Source organism: Manis javanica, chromosome 10 (genome assembly GCF_040802235.1).
Source record: "Manis javanica isolate MJ-LG chromosome 10, MJ_LKY, whole genome shotgun sequence".
In the NCBI taxonomy this organism is placed as follows: Eukaryota; Metazoa; Chordata; class Mammalia; order Pholidota; family Manidae; genus Manis; species Manis javanica.
Window position 1 is genome coordinate 54,818,296 of NC_133165.1, and position 17,302 is coordinate 54,835,597.

General features: G+C 46.1%; 1 long non-coding RNA gene across 2 annotated transcripts in view; it reads left to right on the top strand.

Annotated features, from left to right (window-relative positions):
* The window catches only part of LOC108383248 (uncharacterized), a 274,618-nt gene that overhangs the window by 101,567 nt on the left and 155,749 nt on the right, over nt 1–17,302 (top strand). For both annotated transcript variants that reach the window (XR_001849739.3, XR_012122305.1), the window contains exon 2: nt 13,133–13,217. This is a non-coding gene — a long non-coding RNA (uncharacterized lncRNA). The remainder of the gene's footprint in view (nt 1–13,132; nt 13,218–17,302) is intronic.

Consider the following 17,302-nt stretch of genomic DNA (forward strand, 5'->3'; position numbering starts at 1 on the left):
TGCTGGGAGATATGACTCAGAGAAAGCCAGTTGGTTTTCTTGAAATGACCCACATTTGTTCCTGTGTCACATGCTTGTTGCACCAATGTTCATCTTTCTTTCTGGAAAGGAATTTTCCATCAAGAAATAAACCACAGCTCTGATGCATAGGAGCAAATCCAGGACTGAAGGGGTTTTGAACCACTTCATGATAGTTAAGCATTCAGACCTCCTCCATCATGATACACGCATGAGATCTGGCATCAAGAAACCTGGGCTTCTAGAGATAAATTTGCCTCTTACCATGAGTCCCTCCCCGACCTGAGCCTCAGTTTCATCATTCTAATGGGGCTGAAAGATAAGACAATGTCAAAAACCCACCCTCATTTGGATATTGTCTGTTTCTGCCATCCCCTTGATAACCAGGCATGGAGTCGGTCACTCCTGAGACCTAGGATGACAAAGCGCTCACACCATGTCTCATGTGCCTTCCCTATCTCCTCAGCTTCAGTCTCTGCTTTTGACTCAGAAGACATGTGACAAGCAATGGTATGTTCTTCCCAAAGCTCACTTTACTTGCGTCTGACCACATCCCTCACAGTGGGTTATGGTGATTAAGAGTAGGAGGTTTGGAGTTCAAATCCCATTTCTGCCACTTGCTGGCAATGCAACTGAGATCTGTTACTTCTTCAACATTCATTCATTCATGCACTTACTCCACAAATACTGAGAGATACCTTTGGTGCTGTGGATACAATGACAAGCAGGGCAGACACTACCCTTGTCCCCAAAGGGTACAATCTAGGGACAAAGACATCAGTAACAAGGTGTGACCCCTGCCAGGATATGGGAAGGCTCGATGCTAGGAGGTCACTTTGCAGAAGCCCCTAGTGCAGTCTGGGCAGGGTGGAAGGTCAGGGAAGGCTTCCTGGGGGAAGTGACATCTAGGCTGAAAGTGAAGACTGAATGGGATATAGAGGAGGGAAGGAAATGCTGTATGTGGAAGCCAGGGGGCTGGAGGGAGTGGGGTGCCCTAGACTCTAAAATAAGCCAAGAAAAGCTCATATGGAGGAAAGTGGATATGCAGTGCTTGGTGGAGAGGATAGTGAGAGCTGGAAGCAGCAGGAGCTCCTCAGATGTTGGAAGAAGGGACTGGCATGATCAAATTTTTATTTTAGAAAAGTTAGCTGTACTGTGGTGAATCGTTTGTGTGGGAGGAGAGAAAAAGGAGAACAAAGTGGAGGACAGAACAGTAATCTAGGCAAGAGACTGCTAGAACAAAGGCTCCTTGAGGGCCAGGGTCTCTGTCAGTTTTGTTTCTTCCTGTATCTCAAGTGTGAGGACGTGCCTTGGTGTGCACCTGGCAGCCAGGAATGCCTTGATGAGTCACTGTGGCTGAGACCGGGGCAGTGGTGGTGGGGACAGACAGAAGCATGTGGATTTGGGGCCTAATTTGTGTGCTGAAGGAACAGAATTAGTCGCTGATTGTATGAGAGTTAAGAACGATTCCCAGTCTTCTGCCTGGGGCAGCTGGGAGAAGTGGGTGACATCTGCTGAGATGGAAAATGCTTGATCTCGTCAAGCCTCAGTCTCCTCATCTGAAAAATGGGGCCAATGTCCCCCGTATCACAAATCTGTATGGGGGTCACCTGGGTGCCTGGTACATGAGAGGTAACCGGCGTGTCAATCCCTTGTCCTCCGTGCTCAGATAGCCCCTCTCCAGGACACACACCATCTGTAGGTAAAGCGCGATGAGCCCACACATTTCCCCAGGGCCTCCAGGTTTGCAGTCCCCGCTGAGAGGGTGGGAGCGGCTGCAGCAGCGCAAGTGAAAAATGAACAGCAAGGAAGTGAAACAAGCAACTGAGATTGCTAATTGGAGTTTATTTTCTAAAAATGAGCCACGATTCTCAGTATGGTTCAGTCACCTGCAAACCTGGTCCTTGATGAGCTATTCTGCTCTTTGTCGACATGAAGAATTTTATTGGACAGAGGAGCAGGGTGCTGGTGAGATTTCTGTGGCAAAGGGTTTTTTGGGGGTGGTGGAAAGGGAGGCTAGTAGCAGAAAGGAAGAAAGTTGGGTTTTTTTTCAAATTCACAATCCTCCTGGGTATATAGCTACTTAGGGTTGTTTCTCCAGTCCAGTCCATTTTCTGGGGAGGAGGAATCCCACCTGGTCATGTGCAGAGGTGGTGCTGTTGAGCTGGTTTCCCGTGGAAAAGACTCAACCATTGATGTCTGAGAGGCTCAGAGGGTCCCACAGAGCCACCACCCTCCTCCCTCCTGTCCACTCAGTGACTGGAGACAGTGTTTAGCGTCTGCCGTGCTCCACACTGTCCTAGCACTGGGCTACAGAGATGAACAAAACACAGCCCCGGCCCTTTGCGGGGAAGTGGCCCAGGGAAGAGGCAATGCCATGTGATGGGTGTATGTCTTAGCTTATAGGCTGCCACGCAACCAACTTGAAAGTCTTAAAACAACAGAAATGTATTCTCCCACAGTTCAGGAGACCAGAAGCCCAAACCCCAGGTGTCAGTGGGGCCAAGCCTTCTCTGAAGGCTCTAGAGGCAGGTCCTTCCTTGGCTCTAATTCATTCCTGGGGTTCTTGGTGATCCTTGGACTTCCTGGGTCTGTAGATGCATCACTCCAATCTCTGCCTCTGTTGCCACCTGGTGCATGTGTCTCCCATTTGTGGCTCTTCTCCGCATACCAGGACACCCATCATTGGGTTTAGAGTCCCCTGACTCCAGGATGAGCACATCATCACTTGATAGCATCTGCAAAGACCCTATTTTCAAAGGTCATATTCACAGATTCCAGGGCTTAGGACTTGAACATGTATTTTTGGGGTGCACAATTCACATGGTAGTGTAAGTAAAGGAGTGCTTGATCTTTCATCTCATTTAACTTCACCTCTTTACAATTGTCACGGAGGGGCCCGCATCACGTGATCTGCTCTTCCTTCCCTTCCACCTGTTATCCTTTTACTTCTTTCTTTCCCTTCGGTGGTTTGGTCAACATGTATTTGTTACCTGCTCTGAGGTAGGCATTGCATTAAGGATGGAGAGGAGAGCCAGAACTGACTGGTTCCTGCCCCCTGAAGCTTACAATGCTGTGGGGAAAAGAGACCAGACAGTCACATTAATACATTTAAAATGACAGCTGCGATGACTGGAACAGTAGCCCTTCTGAACACTCAAGCTAATGTCTTGAAGAGACCTCCTAGGCAGGTAGGTCTAAGGCCATAAAGATCAGTCTTCAGCTATAGACTTTTGGTGTATGTCTGCCCTATAAACTTCAACATCTCCTTACTGATAAATACAGGAAAAGAGGAGATAGCTCACTTTTTGGTAGGGACCATCTGCTTGGAACCTTCTGGCTGGAGACTGGGTGTGCAAAAAGGGCTTTCCATTTAGCAGACTAAGCTCGCTGGTTCTTCACAAGCTGGGACTCGGAATGCAGTCCTTCAGCAGGGAGCCACTAGAACATGATGGAAAACTGACCGTCAGATTATAGCCAGGGGCTGGGATGTTAAAAATGGTGCAGCAGCATCCTGGGTAGTGGGAACACCCACAAACCTTGGATTTCCCAGGGGGACCTTGGGCAGCTTTGGGAAAATTTAAAGGTTTGTGTCAAGGGCTATAGTGGTGGAAGCAAATGATAGGCTTGGCTCCGTCAGGAGAGGCCGGGGGCTTCCTAGGAAGTGATGTTCACCTGTTTCTCAGGCCAATGAGAACAAAGCTGGCAATAAAAAGGAAGGCACTACGCATGCGTGGCACAACATGGCTGGAACTCCAGGGTATTACAAAGGAGAGCATATTGGAAGATTCCAGTATATGAAATTCTACGAAAAACGAGTACAATCTATAGTGATAGAAAACACTAAGGAGAGACTGGAAGGGGCATAGGGAACTTCTGGGGGAGACACCAAGGTCCCAATTGAACTATCTTGATTGTTGTGGTGGGGAAAAAGGTTGTATTTGTCAGAACTCACCAGAAGGTACTATTAAAACAGGCACTTTTGATCATATGTAAAACATACCTCAGTAAAACGGATCTTGAAAAGTGCTGGTAATTTTCTTTCTTGTTTTAATTCTGGGAGTCAAAACCATGGTAGAAGGCTTCCTATCTTTTCCCAAAGTCATCTGGTCTTGTATGACAGAATGTCAGAGCAGGGAGAGAATCTCTAGATGATCGGGATCAAACCTGTCATTGTATGCATGAAATTGAATCTCAGGGGAAAGTGATGAGGTCAAAGTCATGGAGGTTGGAAGGATGTTCTGTAGATTAGAAAAATCCAGATGGTGGGAAAGAGGCAGAATGGCATGTTCTCCGGTGATCCTGCCCACCCCTGAGATTAGAGGGGTTAAATCTGAGGTTACCCTGCTAATCAGATGTAGGACTGGCATCCTAAACCTGGCCAGTCCCAAATCTGAAACGCAAGCTGGCCACCCTCTTCTTTCTGTCTTCAGCATGCTGTCTGGATCCTTCCATCGGCCCATTCAGATCAGTCATCCACTCCTGCCTCATCTGCAATAGTCATGCACCCAGTTTGCATTTATTTTTGTATCTCTTTACAAAGGCTCTTCCATGTTCGTGTATCTTGATGTGGTTCCATGGTCTCAGCAGTCTGGGTCTATTTAGGATCAACTCATACTCAGAAAACAGTTGGGGACCAACTTTATGCAATGGAAGATATTACAATCCATGAATCCTAGTCTAGAACAGAAATCCTCGAACTTTGGTGCATATCAGAGCAAAGTCCAGATCTTTGGGATTCATGTTCTGAGATTTTGATTCACTGGGCCTAGATGGTGTCCAGGAATGTGCACTTACAACCTGCACACCCCAGGTGATTCTGATGGAGGTCGCTCAAGGATCAGGCTTCGAAAGTCACTGTCTTTCAGAACCTCCAGATGAAATAGGGAAAGAAAAAAACTAGACCTGGGTTGTTGACTGATCAGTGGACTGTTAAGGTAATCCAAGTTCAAAAGTAGATTTTTTTCCCTGTGGCCAAAGAGAGGTCATGAGAAAACACAATGACAACAAAAGCTGATCCTGAATACCTACTTATTTCTGACAGTTTCCCAGAAGTACAATATTTCCTAATGGTGGGGATACTTGTTTTCTTCTTCTCTGATAAGCTTTTTTTTAAGAGCTTTATTGAGACATAATTTACATGCCATTTGGCTCATTTATTTAAAGTGTACAATTCAGCGTTTTTTTGTATATTCACAGAATAGTGCAGCCACCACCACTATCAATTCTACAACAGTTTTTCCATCCCCCACCCAGAAAAATACCCAATAGCCCTTAGTAGCCACTCTTCATTCCTCCTAACACCCCCTGACCCTAGACAACCACTAATCTACTTTTTGTCTGTACAGATTTGCCCATTCTGGGCATTTCATATAAATGGAATCAAACAATATATCTTTTCTGATTGCCTTCTTTTGCCTAGTGGAAGATTTTCAAGGTTCATCCACATCGTAGAGTTTCAGGACTTCGTTTCTTTTTATTGCCAAATAATATTCCCGATGAGGGATTTTAAAGTGTTGGCATTTCTCTTTTTCATTAGTTTCTCCAAGAGTTGAACATCTATCTTCCTTTCAGAATAAGGGGCTTTGATGCAGCTTGGAATGTCAAGGGCAGTCAGACAGTTGATGTTATTCAAGGCCTGAGTGGCTTTCCCACCTCCTTCCATGATGTTCCACAGAAGTGGTCTCTGGGTTCGCTTCTGGGGGACTCTCCTTGGGATGATGTACCCCCTTCTTGGGGCAGCCAATGCATCTTCTAATTCTGACCTCAGGCATCTCATTCCCTGGACTTTCTCCTCATTTTTGTTATATTTAGTGTTATAATGAGTGATGGGCTTCCTCTCTATACTGGTGACTTCTCCAAGAGAGAGCCTGAAACTTACTCATTTTTGTCTTCCAAATGTCTAACTAGTTCTTGGCAAGTATGAGGAGCTTGGCTGATATTTGTTGAATGAGTGAATGAATGAATGAATGTGTGATACCCATCGCACCAGCCTATAGTGCGGGAGCCATTTCTCCCTGCAGGTTTTCTAACACAGCAGTTTTAGCTCTGCCTGATTGAAATGGCTTGTTTGAGAGAGAGTGAGGAAGACAATTTAAAAGACGGTGAACTGCATAAGCATGAAAAGCAGTTTGCTCACAGCGGTCATCTCTTGGGGAGGGCTGGGCAAGGTGGGGCTGGCTTTCACTTATTTTTTCATTATAGACTTCAAAAGAAGAAAGTGGTGTAATAATGGGTGATTTTTACTTTTACGGTTTTGGGGGGATTTTCTACAGAAGAACTATAAAAAGGAACAAATGAATCCATGGGAAATACTGTTTTAGAGTTGAATCTGAAAACCAGGCTGGCTCTGGGAGACTTGAGGAAAATCATGTTTCCTCCCTGAACTCAGTTTCCTCAGCTATGGAAGGGGAAGGAGAGAACTTGCCTTGTGGTTCTCTTGTGAGAATTGAAAAGCACAGTACCTGGCCCAGAGGAGGCACGTGACAAATGACAGCCATTGCTATTGTTATTTACAATGGTGGTAAATAGCCACGGACAGAAAAATGATAAGGCCGGGTATATGGAGGCTCCTTCCACGTGGGACAGTCCCTGAATCAAATGTTATTTATAGCCTGTTTGCTTATGCTGGGTGGCTTAACATAATGATTCCCTGAAAACCATGTGGCTTAAGCCCTGGAATGGAGGCTCTTTTAATAAACTTACTGGGTGTTTATGTGGAAGACAGCTGCAGTGACCCCAGGGACCAAGGGAAGCATTGTGATAACAGTAGCTTCTTTCGCCATTTATTTGACTCAAACTGTGGACCATTCAGTCTTTAAATCTATGCAATTGTAGAATCCCCATTTTACAGATGAGAAAATGAGGCCCAGATAGGTTAAATGCTTTAAGGCCACACAGCTAGCAAACCCTGGTCTTCTGGTCCAAAGTTAGTGATTTTTTTTATTAGACCTGATGCCTCTCAAGTTGCAAATAATGCAGTAAAAGAGAAAGGGAGGAGGAGAGGTGATGCAAAGGGGTCACAGGGCTTTGAAGAAATGTTTAGTTTCCCAGTTTTCCCATCTGATGGCACGTGTCATGTCCCAGCGGGTCCTAGAAGTCTTGGAAGGAAACATAGTGACTTCTTGCTGCTATCACTCAAGCCTGGGGCTTCTCTGAACTCTGACATAGAGTCAGGCTGTGTCAGTAAGAGGGATTGCCGTGGATACAGGAGGATGCTGAGCAAAGGACCACCAGTCATCCAATCTTCCTTTCTTCCAGAGTAAAGTTGTTTTTTTGTAGAATAGCCTAGTACAAAGACTGCATTTCCCAGTCTTCTTTGCAGCAACATGTGCACATGTTTAAGTTTTGGAGCACAGGTTGTGAGTGGGAACACTCCACTTTTATCTTGGAGCACTACGGTTTGCCAGACAGTTTCCCAGGAGTGACTCAGTTAGTTTGTTCATCCAAACAACTGTTCTTCTCTGTCCTTTACTGAATTTCACTGATAGATCATGAAAAGTCTGCAGAAAGGGATGCCATTAGGCAAGTCCTATCTCCTATTCAAAGGCCAGGGAGGGGAAATAATTACTCTCCTGGTGTCCAGAGTTCTAGTTCCCCTGCCTGACACTCGATTTGAGGTCAACCCCCTGCTTGATTTAAAGTTAAGGTGTATTTTTTAAAAAACATTTCTCTTCCTGGTTCATTCCCATGAAAATTACCAAACACAGGGAAGCACCTTGTCCTCCTGCTCCAGATGCTCATATATCTGACTTCTGTTTAACATTCATTTCAATCAATATTCAGTGAGCATCTACTATGTGCCATGCACTGTATTCAACCCTGGGATATAACTGAGAACAAGACAGGTATTTTCCTTGTCGGAGTTACACTCTGATGAGGAAACCAACACAGTGTGAGAGGCAGGGAAGCAGAGACCTCAGTGGGTCTGCAGAGGGACATTGAAGCCAGCTTGTGAGGCTGAGGAGGGCTTCCTGGAAGAAGGTTTACCTAAGCTGAGCCTGAGTTGCTGAGTAAAATGTGGAGAAAGGAGAAGAATGTTTCCAGAGGAAAGGCGAGGGGAAAGAGAGCAGTTCAGTGCTGCTGGAAGGAAAGGGGGCCCTGGCAGAGGGCTGGGGTCAGGTGTCTCAGGGCCTTCTAAGTCATGCGGGCATTTCAGACTTATCTTGGAGCAGGTGGATCCCTGGGAGGCTTTAATATGGGAGTGGTAAGAGCAGATACAACCTACAGAATGTCCTCCGGATGCAATGTGGAAGGAAGCCTGGAGGGGACAAGGCTGGACATGGAGACACTGGTTAGGTGACTTTTTTGGCATATTCACACACACTCCTTCACACCAAAGATTTATGTAAGCACCCGAGTACGCCCACGTTCAGGGGCCAGAAAACAAAGTCTTCACCTGGAGAGAAAGAAAATTTCTAATTTCTCATCAGAGCTTTAGGGTTCTCATCTGTATGATGCGGACAACCCCGGCTGTCCCTTAGGGTCTCCCAGGTTTCCTGAGAGAACGGACAGGTCACGTGGTCAGAGCCACGACAGCTCAGTGTGATATGCACCAAGGGCTGCTTCCGCCTGGCTCCTTTCCTTTCCCTGGTCCTTTATCCCTGCATGTGAGGTGTCTCGGGGGATGTATGTGGAGGAGGATTCAGGATGGGCGTGCACATCTCGAAGACAAATATTAGATTCCCACTGAGTTTCAAAGTTGAAACTAGCGTGGGGGAATGGGGCTTTACTCCCTGACCCTAAAATTTAGAAATTACAAAATTGACTGGAGATTCCCAGGTGATAGTTGGATGCCACCTGGCCTGGGACTCCACTGAGTGCACAGTTCCTAGGGTGTATTCATGCCCTTCATTGTGGGGCACCTGCAGGAGTCTGCTAGGACTTCCAGAACACATTACCACAGACTTGAGTGGCTTAACCAGTGGAATTTTATTTTCTCACAATTATGGAGGGCAGAAATCCAAGATGGAGGTGTTGGTGGGGTCACTTTCTCTGAGGCCTCTCTCCTTGGCTTGTAGGGAGCTGTGTCCCTGCATAGTCCCTCCGTGTGCACCCTTATCTCCTCTTAAAAGGACACCAGTCAGGTTAGGACCCACTCTAATGACCTCATTTTACCTTAATCTCCTCTTTAAAGGTCCCATCTTCAAATACAGCCTCATTCTGAGGTCCTGGGGATCAGAGTTCAACATATGAATTTGGTGGTGGGGGAGACACAATTCAATCCTTGACTGTGTCCAAATGCCTCATTTATGTAGTGAATATAAACAAACTGCCAGGAAACCCCAAGTCTGTGAAAAGTCCGACTGAGGTTTATGCCTTGACCAAGAGCTCCTGGCTGAAATAGATTTTCTGCCGCCTCGGTTGTGGCACCCTTATTTCCTGTTCTTTATCTGGGCACCTTGCACAGCTACAGAAAAGAGCTGATCCACGCCCAATTCTCTCTTCCTTTACCACTTTGCTGAGCAGAGTTTGCTATGGCAACCGCTGGGTGGGAGGAGATGACCCAGGGAGGGGCAGGGTCAGCCTGCAGTCTACTCTCCTCAATTCCTGGACAGCCCCTGCTGTCTGCCAGTAGCTGCATAAATCTCCAGAGTGAAGTTTACTGCTAATGGTTCTGAGTGAGTGAGTGTGTGTGTGTGTGTGTCTGCACAAAGTGGCACCTTCAAGAAAGCAGTCACATGGAAAGTAGGATCCCCCAAAGAGGAAAGCCACTCATTGACAGATGGGCCACACTGATTTTTCTCTACTACGCTGACCTGCACACTGCTTATCTTGCAGCCATTAAAAAGCGACACACCCTTTTTAAAAACCAGGCCTTTCCTGCCTCCCCTGCACCTAGAAACAGTGACCTGCAGATGTCAAATCCTCCCTACTCTCCTCTAAGTACTTAGAAGGTGGGCTTTGTCCATGGTGCCCCTTGGGGTCTGGAGTCTGGGTCATTCATGGCCACCCTTCTGATGTGTTCGGAGTGGCAGTTTAGTGGTGGGTGGGGGGAGGCAGCAGTGTGAAAGGATCATCCGTTCAGAAGGACACACGCCTCAATCTGTCGTCCTCAGTTTCCCCTGGAGCCCTGCAGACTGTGAGGCAGTGTCTGTGTGGGAGAGAGGCCGCGGGGCATGCGGAGCAGGGGGGATTCAAAAGTATCCTGGCATAAATAAGCCAGATCTTTGTCGAGTGGTCCCAGGTGTCCCGAAGCCTCTGGGATCCGCCTGTGAGTCAGGATCTCCTTTGAGGGTCTTCTGTTTGTTTAGTGGTCTGTCAGCCACCAGCTTTGTGCAAAGTTCATCTTCCAAGCTCTGTTCCTCTGCTGAAGCTTGGGAAAGTTGTTAGCTGACAAGCACAGCTTAAGCAGTCCCTGGGGGTCCTGGGGCATCTGTCAAAAGCAGACTGTGTTGCACAGAAGCCAGTGGAGGTCTCACTCCTCCCTCTTATCCTGGGGAAACCAGATGTGGCACCTGTGGAGGGCAGTTTAGATCCCCAGGCTATCTTCCCACTTCCCTGAGGGCCTCATCTGGATATTCCTAGCATGCCTCTTCCTTATTCACTCATCCCTTATTCCTGAGGATGGCAGCTTGGGTGTTAGAAAATCGGGTCTCTTGAGTTGCCTTCTGCTGGTTGGTGGACAAGAAGTGAGAGAGATGCTTTGTAGGCCAGGGAGGAAAGAGCGAGACCCCATAACAGAGCTGAAGACTTTATTTCTGGTCTGCACCTGTTTTCTTACAAACACACTTCCCACCTCTCCTTCCTGTTTGTGGGATGTAGGTGTTGATTATTATACCATGTTGGTGACTTTCTAGCACATTGAGTGGAAGCCCAGCCAAAACCTTGGTCTCAGATTCACAGTCTCCCGAATGGAGAGAAAGAAAATTTCAATTGTTCACGCTGCTTAGTGTGCGATCCTTCATTGGGGCAGCCCCAGCAAACCAGTATGGTGGCCGACCGAGCCCGGTGCTATCCCCGTACTGTTTATCTGCCCGGAACTTGGTTACTGATAGATCGTATTTCCTCGTCACATCAGGTGTTACAGTTATTTCAAAATATCATTTATGTTCAGCAGTACTTAGAAATCCCCATTGTTACTCAACCCATTGCTAAATCATGTTCTTTAACATGTTAATGAGGGAGCCCATATGTTATTATATCAAAATTTTTAAATAGTTTGGGAATCGCATTTCAAAATAATTGGGTTTCTCCATAATCCTATGTATTTTATGATAGGTATGAAAACATTATTCTGAGAGAGGCTTGTAGGATTGCCAAAGGGGTCCCCAGCACCAAATGGGGTAAGATCTCCAGTTTCAGCAGGAGAGAAACAGCATAAAGATATCTCTCCACACCTTGTATCCCCTCCCTCAGCCAGCACAGATCAGAGGGCAGGGAGATGTGTGTTCAGGGAATTCCTTTTCCAGTTAGACTGTTATGTGACTAAAAGTGCTGTGCAAATCTGTCCTATGTGACAAACCCCATGCAAAGAACTCCCCCCGCCCCATTCCCTGCTTCTGTTTTTATTCTGAAAGTCAAATGTTACCAGGTCATCCCTGGAATCACCCCTTTGATGATCTTCATTCTCAAAATCCTTAATGTGGCATTCAGGGCCCAACACAACCGATCCTGCCTCATGTCACTGGCCCCCGATCCGCTGCCCCCTCCACAGTCAGGCCGCTTGCCTGCTCCCTGGTCACTGGATACACCCACCTCCTATCTGTCTCCAGCTGTAGCTCAGGCCATTTCTCTTGCTGTGATTCAGAAACTCTCAGGATTTCTGGAAGTCCAAGGAATGTGCCTTACTTGGCTCTGTGAATTCATAAGGGGGAAGATGGTATGAAAACGCAGGAGCTCAGAGACCTGTGCAGTACGCTTTGTGCAGGAGTGAGAGTTCAGTTAAACTAAATCATTGCATTTTTGAATGAAGCTCCCAGTTTCCTTACTTTCCACCTGGAAGTGGGTTTGAAATTTATGGTGTGTGTGTGTGTATTGCATGTGCTCCTTGGTAAAAATTGGTTCTTCCAGACTTGGAATAATGAACTCCCCAGATGTACAAGCTGCTGGAATAATAATCCATACTCCACCTGTGCTCTGTAAACCACATCTGAAATGTTACCTGCTGAGACAGGACCATTTCTGTGAGGTGGAATTTGACTCATTCTGTGTGACAAGAGATGTGTCTATGTGTGTGTGTGTGAGAGAGACAGACAGAAAAACTTCAGCCTAAAGAAGTGTTTCCTGAATTATTTTCATCTGTTTACTGCCTTCAAGATTTCTGCTATACCCAGCTTCCATTTGTACTTAGTTTTTCATAGGGAGTTCCTACATTTTCATAATATTTTTTCTTTAAATAGACCCACTTTTTGTAAACTTAGCTTCTACCTAAAATGAGCATCAACAAGCCATCAACTTGGAGAAAATGATTGTGAAATACATATCTGATAAAGGCACCCAAAATATAGAAAGAATTCTTCAAATTCAACAATGAGAAAACAAACAACCCAATTTAAACATGGGCAAGAGACTTGAACAGATACCTCCCCAGAGAAGATATACAGATGAAAAATAAGCAGATGAAAAGATGTTCGGTATCATCTGTCAGGATAATGCAAACTAAAATAACAATGAGACCCCCCTACACACATTGCTACTGACTGAATGTTTGGGTTCCTTCCCCCAGTTGATATGTTGAGATCTTAACCCCCAATGCTGTGGTTTTAGGAGGTGGGGCCTTTGGAAGGTGGTCACGCATATATTTTTAGCAGTGTAGCATGGCCCTTCCTTAAGGGGACCCTGCCTCCCTTACAGTCAAAGGTTTCTGAATCAGGAAACTGGCTCAAGTCTGGGAATTGATTGATGGGCTGTGACTCTCTGTTTGGATGGTCCAAGTTGGATTTCTATTCACTTGACATAAAACTCTGTTTCTACAGATCATGTAGGGGTTTAGTAGACTGCCCATCTGTTTTTCCAGTTACACCGTGATCAGCTAGCCAACACCCTAAGTCTCTGGGAGTCACACTGTACTGATTCCAAAAATTGGAAACAATCTAAAGTTCTTTGCCCAAACTTATCACAATCTATGCATTTATTTGTGAATTCTTTCTTTCTAATGTCTGTCTGCCCCCAGGAGACTGTAAACTCCAAGAGACTGAGGATCGTGCTTGTTTTGTTCACACCTTGTGTCCAGTACATGGCATGGCACCTGCTACATAGTAAGTGCTCATTTATTATCATTGAATGAATCTTGGTGCTGACTACAGTGGCTAAGCTGAAAGATGTGCTACAGAAGATGCTAAAAAAATTTTTTTTTAAATGTCAGACCTAAATGGAATTGTTCAGATTTCGTTTATAGAAACCAACTCTTTTCTCTGCTTATATTGGGAGGCGACCGGCAGAATCTGCTTGCCCTGCCTTCTCCTTCCTGCCCCCAACAGGATGTCTGAGGCACTTCACAGACTGCCTTCCCCTTGCAAGTGCCAGAAGGGTCTCTTCACCAAGCCTTCTTTGCAGGTTGAAAGACAGACAAGGCAGCCTCTTCTCCCAGCTCCCTGGCCCAGCCTAGTGGGGCACTTTGCTAATAGAGCCATAAATTCCCCGTCTAAATGAGGATCTGATTTGATTTGCTCTTCAGATGACCTCTTCCTGGGGACAATATTATGCTTTCCCTGAGTTATGGCGAAGACTCCAGTGGGTGGCTGTGTTGTGTCCTGCCTTTGCCATCTGATAGTCTAATTCCTCTCCAATTTATGAGCTCGTTAGCTCCCCAGCCAGCTCCTGCCTTGGTGCAGCTGACCCTCTAGTGACATCTGCCTGTGTCATCTTGCTCAGACAAACACAGGCATCCCTGCTGAGAAGGCAGCCTCCCAGCCCGCCATCTCATTGGCTGACTCTGGCAGATGCCATCACCATGCGGCAGGAAGGTCCAAGCGTCAGACCTCAGGATGGGGGCAGCTCCCACCATCAGTGAGGTGTGCTCACTGCTCGAGCATGGCTAGGAAGCCAAGTTTCCTGGTTTCCTAAAGTTTCCCTGCCAAGAATCCTGGGGATAACCTCTACCTTTCAAAGTCATGGGGCTGCTGTCTGTCCTTGGCCTCTTCCTCCTCCTGGGGATACCGACGGCCCCAAATTCTCTTGCAGGAATGCTTGCTTGAACACCCTGTGTTAAGTCAGGTGCAGTCCTCTCGCTTGGACCCTGACTCTGGGTGTGGCAAGAAATGGATCTGGGCATCCTTTCTATGTGGCTCCATTTCCTGCCCTCTGTAATGGGCACAAAAAGTATATCTTGCACCATTTTCTGTCTTGTTACCCTGGGCAGAAAGAGAAAACACACATTTTGTATGTCCCGTCCAGGAGCTGGCAGGAGCTGTGAAGTCTGTCCACCAGCCCCAGGTTAAAATTTGATGGGCTAGACAAAAATTGGAAACAATCTAAATGTCCATCAGCTGATAAATGGATAGACAAAATGTGATATGCCTTACAATGGAATACTAGTCAGCATTAAACAGGAACTCTCTATAGATACATGCTACGACATGGATGAAACCTAAAAAATATCATGTTCAGAAAAAGAAGCCAGACAGAAGAGACCACATATTGTAGGGTCTGTTTATATGAAATATTCAGAAAGGCAAAGCTATGGACAGAAATTAGATCAGTGGTTGCTTGCAGACAGGAACTATCAGGAAATGTGCATCAGGGGCCATAGTAGGATGAGGGAATGTTTTAAAACTGACATGTGGTGATGGCTGTATGATTTGGTTTAAAAAAGTGTATCTCTGTAACTCCATATATTTACACATGTATCTCTGTCTGTCTCACAGGGCTCTGGCAGGGTTACATGACACACATACACAAAAGGACTGAGGAGTGAAGTATCATGAGGGCTGAAGTACTTTTAAATAGTTCATCCTATGTGGGACAGCTATGTCAATATCTCTATCAGCTTTTAAATCTGTGTTCATTTCCTGGGGCTGCCACAATGAATCACCACCAACTGGGTAGTGTAAAACAGCAGAATTCTCTCTCTGTGCTGGAGGCCTGAAGTCTGAAATCAAGATGTTGGCAGAGCCACAGTCCACATGGAGGCTCTAGAAGAGAACCCTTGCTCGCCTCTTCCACTTCTGATGCTCCCCGCTTTCCTTGGCTTGTGGCCACATCACCCTAATCTCTGCCTCCATTTGCACGTCACCTCCTCTCTTCTGTCTGTGTGTCATTGGATTTAGCACCTACCTGATAATTAAGGATAATCTCCTTACCTTAAGATCCGTAATTAAATCTGCAAAGGTCTCTTTTCTATATAAGGTAACATTCTCAGGTTCTAGGGGTTTAAAGTGGATGTATTTTTGTGGGGCTGCCACAGTATCTATATCTAGTCCATATCTATATCGCTTATATCTATATTGGCATCATATCTATATTTGTATCATCTATATATCATCTGTATCTATGGATGGATGGAAAAGCAAAGATGCTTAAATGCTAACATTTTTTGAATCCATAGGTGCTCATTGTTTAGGTATATAGAATTTAAACATCCTGTGTTTTTGAATTCAGACGTTTCCAGATACTAGAAAGGAATTCAAGTGCACGCACTGTATGTTACATCACACCTCTAATGGGAGTCTGAACTGTACTTTATAATAAAACACATTTATATTTCTACCATGATACATTTGAACATTCACACTAAGTAGATTAAATAAAGACATAATTTCGTGCTTATTTGGGTCAGGTTTTGCTACCAAATATGTTTAGCACCAAATATATGATAAACTTCTGTATTTCAGAGCTCTTTGGATTTTGGAATTGAGAAGAGAGCAGGAGCCTGTTTTTTCTTTTTCTGTAGGTTTGAGAAATTCCATAAGAAAATGTTTTGAATAATGAGACTGTGCATGTAACATGCTTAGCTTAGTGCCTGGCACATAGTAGGAACTCAAAAAATATGTAACCATTAAAAAAAATTTCATAATGATTCTTCTTACTGACAGTGTTGTAAGCCAGGCAGTGAAGAGCTGTTGAAGGTTCTTATGCAGGGGAATGACATAGTCAGGGAGAAGAGCATCTGGAAGGATCCAGATAGCGGTGGCAGTGGGAAGTGGATTGGGTGGGGCAAGGATCGGAGGGAGACTGGTTCAGAGGCTTTTTAGACAAAAGAAGGATTGTACTCCTCCAGGCAAGAGATGATGAGGCCCTGAAGTTGAGGAGAGGAAGAAGTCTTGGGTCAACCTGACAGTGCGGTGAGCGCTCCGGGAGAGCAGGATGGATCCTTGTCAGCTTCCCTGATATGCTTCTGAGTGGCAGCAGGAGAGGGACACCACAGGGTGCAGCTCTGTGCATTTAGGGGGGGAAGTACACATCATTCAAGACAGGAACAAGTCAAGGGAATTTCCTGCTGCACTCAGCCTTCCACTCTGGCAATAGCCTTAGCAAGAGCAACCTTTTCAACTCTAGGGTTAATTTGAGGCAGTGGGCCTGCAATTAGGGCCATGGGGGCACAAACCGTAGGCCAGTGGGGCTCCTCTGAGAAAGCAGGCGTACCTCACCTGACTCCGCTCCTGATAGACCCACCCGTGCCACGTGGATCACAGGGACTAAGGCGGGACTTCCCAGTGCTGGCCGCTCATTAGAATCACCCGGGGGAGGAGTTTAAAACTCTCTTCTGCGAATCAAATACATCACAATCTCTGGGAGTAGGGCTCTGGCATGATATTTTGTGAGAAGCTTCCCCAGGTGATTCTAAGATGCAGCAAGGATGGAGACCACTGGTTTTTGGGTTTGGAAGGGATGAGGGAGCTCAACCCAGAAAATGCTGCCCCTCTGAGCTCTCTTGATCAGTATGCAAGGGGTAATAAGCTAGGAGATGCTTTGATAAGTGACAGGGAGGGAGGAAGAGAAGAGTAACACAAACTGGGTGATCAAACCAGCAGGAAAGCGACGCTGTCCTGAGTCTGCGGGGTCAGCATGATGGGCCTTCCCAAGGCTGTAACCATAATGATAGCGGGGAGGGCGGACAGAGGAGTGGGACGGGGACAAAGCAAGAGCAAGACAGTCCATAAGGGAATCATGAAACTCTGAGTGCATTCTAGGGGTGAAGATGTTAGTGCTCCATCGAGGGAGGGCAGCGAGCTTCTGCAATAAGCCCAGCTGTTCTCGGCGCGTCTCTGTGCAGCCTTTTAGAGTCTCCCGCCAGTGCCTCAGGTCCCCAGGGTGGAGGGCTGCGAGAAAAACAAGGTCTGTATCTTCACACTTCACACGAAGCCCTGGCAACTTCGTACGATTTTTTTCAACATAGTCTGGT